Below are 6,000 nucleotides of genomic sequence, written 5' to 3'. Positions count from 1 at the left end.
GATGGAGAAGATTGTGAGAAGAAATCTAGTAACACATCTGGAGAGAAGGGACTTCGTGACAAATCGCCAACATGGGTTCAGGGAGGGTAAATCTTGCCTTACTCGCTTAATAGAATTCTACGATCAGGTGACAAAGATTAATCAAGAAAGAGAAGGCTGGGCAGACTGCATTTTTTTGGACTGTCGGAAAGCCTTTGATACAGTCCCCCGTAAGAGGCTGGTACATAAACTGGAGAGACAGGTAGGAGTAACTGGTAAAGTGCTCCAGTGGATAGGGGAATACCTAAGCAATAGGAAGCAAAGCGTTACAGTGAGGGGTGAGACCTCAGATTGGCGTGGTCACCAGTGGAGTCCCACAGGGCTCTGTACTCGGTCCTATCCTGTTTCTGGTATACGTGAACGATCTCTCGGAGGGTATAGACTCATTCCTCTCAATGTTTGCTGATGATGCCAAAATTATGAGAAGGATTAAGACAGAGGACGACTCCTTGAGGCTTCAAGAAGATCTGGACAAACTAAAGGAATGGTCGAACAAATGGTTGTTAGAGTTTAATCCAAGCAAATGTAATGTAATAAAGATAGGTGTAGGGAGCAGGAGGACAGTTACAAGGTATCATTTGGGAGAAGAAATTCAACACGAGTCAGAGAGAAAGAAAAACCTGGGGGTTGATATCACGCCAGACCTGTCCCCTGAAGCCCATATCAAGAGGATAACATCAACAGCATATGCAAGGTTGGCTAACATAAGAACGACATTTAGACACTTGTGCAAAGAATCATTCAGAACTTTGAATACCACCTATGTCAGACCATTTTTGGAGTATGCAGCCCCAGCATGGAGTCCATATCTAGTCAAGCATAAGACCAAACTGGAAAAAGTTCAAAGGTTTCCCACCAGACTAGTACCCGGGCTGAGAGGTATGAGCTACGAGGAGAGACTACGGGAATTAAACCTCACGTTGCTAGAAGACAGAAGAGTTAGGGGTGATATGATCACCACATACAAGATTCTCAGAGGAATTGACAGGATCTTCTTCGGTTATCTTGAGATGATTTCGGGGCTTTTTAATGTCTGAGCGGCCCGGTCCTCGACTAGGCCTCCACCCCCAGGAAGCAGCCCGTGACAGCTGACTAACACCCAGGTACCTATTTTACTGCTAGGTAACAGGAGCATCGGGTGAAAGAAACTCTGCCCATTGTTTCTCGCCGGCGCCTGGGATCGAACCCAGGACCACAGGATCACAAGTCCAGCGTGCTGATAGATAGATAAAGACGGGCTATTTAACACAAGGGGCACACGCACTAGGGGACACAGGTGGAAACTGAGTGCCCAAATGAGCCACAGAGATATTAGAAAGAACTTTTTTAGTGTCAGAGTGGTTGACAAATGGAATGCATTAGGAAGTGATGTGGCGGAGGCTGACTCCATACACAGTTTCAAGTGTAGATATGATAGAGCCCAATAGGCTCAGGAACCTGTACACCTGTTGATTGGTCGGTTGAGAGGCGGGACCAAAGAGCCAGAGCTCAACCCCCGAAAGTGCAAATAAGTGAGTATAGGTGAGTACACAGAGACAGACACACAGAGACAGTGACACATAGAGACAGTGACACACAGAGACAGTGACACACAGAGACAGTGACACACAGAGACAGTGACACACAGAGACAGTGACACACAGAGACAGTGACACACAGAGACAGTGACACACAGAGACAGACACACAGAGACAGTGACACATAGAGACAGTGACACACAGAGACAGTGACACACAGAGACAGTGACACACAGAGACGGTGACACACAGAGACGGTGACACAGAGACACAGTGACACACAGACACAGTGACACACAGAGACAGTGACACACAGAGACAGTGACACAGACACAGAGACAGTGACACACAGAGAGGGTGACACACAGACACAGTGACACACAGAGACAGTGACACACAGAGACAGTGACACACAGAGACGGTGACACACAGACACAGTGACACACAGAGACAGTGACACAGACACAGAGACTGTGACACACAGAGACAGTGACACACAGAGAGGGTGACACACAGAGACAGTGGCACACAGAGACAGTGACACAGAGAGAGAGTGACATACAGAGACAGTGACACATAGAGACAGTGGCACACAGAGACAGTGGCACACAGAGACAGTGACACACAGAGACAGTGACACACAGAGACAGTGACACATAGAGACAGTGGCACACAGAGACAGTGACACACACAGAGACAGTGACACACAGAGGCAGTGACACACAGATACAGTGACACACAGAGACAGTGACATACAGAGACATGCAGTGACACATAGAGACAGTGACACACACAGAGACAGTGACACACGGAGACGGTGACACACAGAGAAAGTGACACACGGAGACAGTGACACACAGAGACAGTGATACACAGAGACCGTGACACACAGAGAGACAGTGACACACACAGAGACAGTGACACACAGAGGCAGTGACACACAGAGACAGTGACAGACAGAGACAGTGACACACAGAGACAGTGACACACGGAGACAGTGACACACAGAGACCGTGACACATAGAGACAGTGACACACACAGAGACAGTGACACACACAGAGACAGTGACACACAGAGACAGTGACACCCAGAAACAGTGACACACAGAGATGGTGACACACAGAGACAGTGACACACAGAGACAGTGACACAAACACAGAGACAGTGACACACAGAGACAGTGACACACAGAGACGGTGACACACAGAGACAGTGACACACAGAGACGGTGACACATAGAGACAGTGACACACACAGAGACAGTGACACACAGAGACAGTGACACAGAGAGACAGTGACACACAGAGACAGTGACACACAGAGACAGTGACACACAGAGACAGTGACACACAGAGACAGTGACACACAGAGACAGTGACACATAGAGACAGTGACACACAGAGACAGTGAGACACAGAGACAGTGACACAGACACAGACACAGTGACACACAGAGACAGTGACACCCAGAAACAGTGACACACAGAGATGGTGACACACAGAGACAGTGACACACAGAGACAGTGACACTGTCACGTGGGGGTGGGCGGTCCGGGGCTCTGCTAACACTCGGCTGCTAGGGGCTCAAAGGCCCAAATACTCAGCCCCTCCGACTCCCTGGATTCACCGGAGTCTCCTTGGTCACACAAGAGAGGACCAACAATGCCCACCTCCGCAGGTCTTTGCTTCCACCACAAAGGGGTGCCACTGATTCACCCTGGAAGCCCTTCAGTCAAACACGGGGAAACTGCTGTTAACAGTTCCGGCCTAGACCCGTGGGGGAGTGAAGGAAGACTCAGGCTTACCTATAACCATAACCTCCCTGAGTCTTGCCTGCCAGACAAAAAAGTTTGCAGGAACTCCTTTCCCGCCTGTCTTCTCTATCTTCCTCTTAGCAAGGTCGCCAGCTGGGTTATTATATCTACACCCCAGCAATGCAGTTCAGTGGGTGTATTATATATTGTTTGTAGCCAGAAATGTATGCTCATAGAGAAATATCATAAATGGAGGCACACTCAAACACAGTAATAAAATGTGTGGATTTACTGATGCAAATTACATGAACACACACACACAATCACAAGTAATACATGAATATGGAATATGGATAATGAGTCTGGAGATCGTTAGCCTCTTCTTCCACGACCTCCAACACTCCTTCAACTGGGCAGGAAGACAGGAGTCTCACACTCTCACAGGAGGGCCTCTTCACCACGTCGGCGCCTCTTCTTCACTGTCTTGCCATCCATACACACTGTCCTCTCTGACAGTCCTGGACTCAAGCTGCCTTTCAGCCTATTCTACTATTAAAGTAATCAAGTCTTGCTGCCACATACACAAGTAAATATTGTGGCCTAACTAGCCTACTCATACAAGGGGTAATGGGAGGGAAAATGATCTACCTTACATTCCTGGCTCACGACGCCTGTCCCTCGATGGTGTGAGGTTCCCACTCTTCCTTGGGTCGATCCTTGACGATCCAGGACGTTCCACAGGTCCTCAGGTGTCGTGAAGCCTTCGCGTCGTCGCCGTTCCAATCCCTGAGATTCAGCTGCCCCAATCCTGGTTCATCGATGGGCGCTGAGCTAATCACTATTTTTCCCCACACTCGCCTCTCCCACAGGGCGTTGCTCCTTGTCCTAGGCACGGTGTCGTCCTTCCTAGATCCTCAGTGGATGTGACCCCAGTCACAGCTAGGCCTGCTCGCCCACCTTCCAGACCTCAACGTCCAGCCAGCGGCGCCGCCCAGCGTCGTCGCCGACTATTTTCCAAGTTTGGCACTTCTCTGCTCACTGAACTTGGTTCCTCTTTTGCTTCCCAGAAGCGCAGGGTCTCCAATAACTATGATGGGCTGCGATGGCCAGCTCACTCCACTGAACAAGGCTTGCAGAGCCTCCAATCCTTGAGAGCAGACCGAGGCGCGTCCTGTCGCTTCCAAGGTCAGATCCACTCTGACGTTGGCGCCGCCCGGGGCACTCGGTGACGTTATTACGGGCCCTGATTGGTCGCCCGCGACCTACGTCGGCCAATCCGCGATCGGCAATGTCCCTTCCAAAAGGTCATATCTGCCGTAGGGGATACCGTTTCATTTTATAACAGGGCGCCAATTTTCCTTTATTTACAACTTAAAATATAACTTCCTTCCCTTAACTGGCAGCCGGTCTGGTCGCCACATATATCATTAGACTCCCTAAACCTCAGAGAATCAGTAGGGAGAGCTGATATGACTCTTTAAGCCGGCAAACGAAAGAAATAGGAGAGGGCACCGTAACGACACACAGAGACAGTGACACACAGAGACAGTGACACACAGAGACGGTGACACACAAATACAGTGACACACAGAAACAGTGACACAAACACAGAGACAGTGACACACAGAGACAGTGACACACAGAGACGGCGAAACACAAAGACAGTGACACACAGAGACAGTGACATACAGAAACAGAGACACACAGAGACAGTGACACACAGAAACAGTGACACACAGAGACAGTGACACACAGAGATAGTGATACACAGAGACGGTGACACACAGACAGTGACACACAGAGACAGTGACACACAGAAACAGTGACACACAGAGACAGTGACACACAGAGACAGTGACACACAGAAACAGTGACACAGACACAGTAACACACAGAGATAGTGACACACAGAGACGGTGACACACAGAGATAGTGACACACAGAAACAGTGACACACAGAGACAGTGACACACAGAGACAGTGACACAGACACAGTGACACACCGAGATAGTGACACACAGAGACGGTGACACACAGAGATAGTGACACACAGAAACAGTGACACACAGAGACAGAGACACACAGAAACAGTGACACACAGAGATAGTGACACACAGAGACGGTGACACACAGAGACAGTGACACACAGAGACAGTGACACACAGAGACAGTGACACACAGACTCTCTCTCTCTCTCTCTCTCTCTCTCTCTCTCTCTCTCTCTCTCTCTCTCTCTCTCTCTCTCTCTCTCTCTCTCTCTCTCTCTCTCTCTCTCTCTCTCTCTCTCTCTCTCTCTCTCTCTCTCTCTCTCTCCCTCTCTCTCTCTCTCTCTCTCTCTCTCTCTCTCTCTCTCTCTCTCTCTCTCTCTCTCTCTCTCTCTCTCTCTCTCTCTCTCTCTCTCTCTCTCTCTCTCTCTCTCTCTCTCTCTCTCTCTCTCTCTCTCTCTCTCTCTCTCTCTCTCTCTCTCTCTCTCTCTCTCTCTCTCTCTCTCTCTCTCTCTCTCTCTCCCTCTCTCTCCCTCTCCCTCTCTCCCCCTCTCTCTCTCTCTCTCTCTCTCCCTCTCTCTCCCTCTCTCTCTCTCTCTCTCTCTCTCTCTCTCTCTCTCTCTCTCTCTCTCTCTCTCTCTCTCTCTCTCTCTCTCTCTCTCTCTCTCTCTCTCTCTCTCTCTCTCTCTCTCTCTCTCTCTCTCT

Source organism: Procambarus clarkii, chromosome 63 (genome assembly GCF_040958095.1).
Source record: "Procambarus clarkii isolate CNS0578487 chromosome 63, FALCON_Pclarkii_2.0, whole genome shotgun sequence".
NCBI lineage: Eukaryota > Metazoa > Arthropoda > Malacostraca > Decapoda > Cambaridae > Procambarus > Procambarus clarkii.
The sequence above is the reverse complement of the archived record's forward strand: the minus strand, read 5'-3'. Positions refer to the sequence as shown.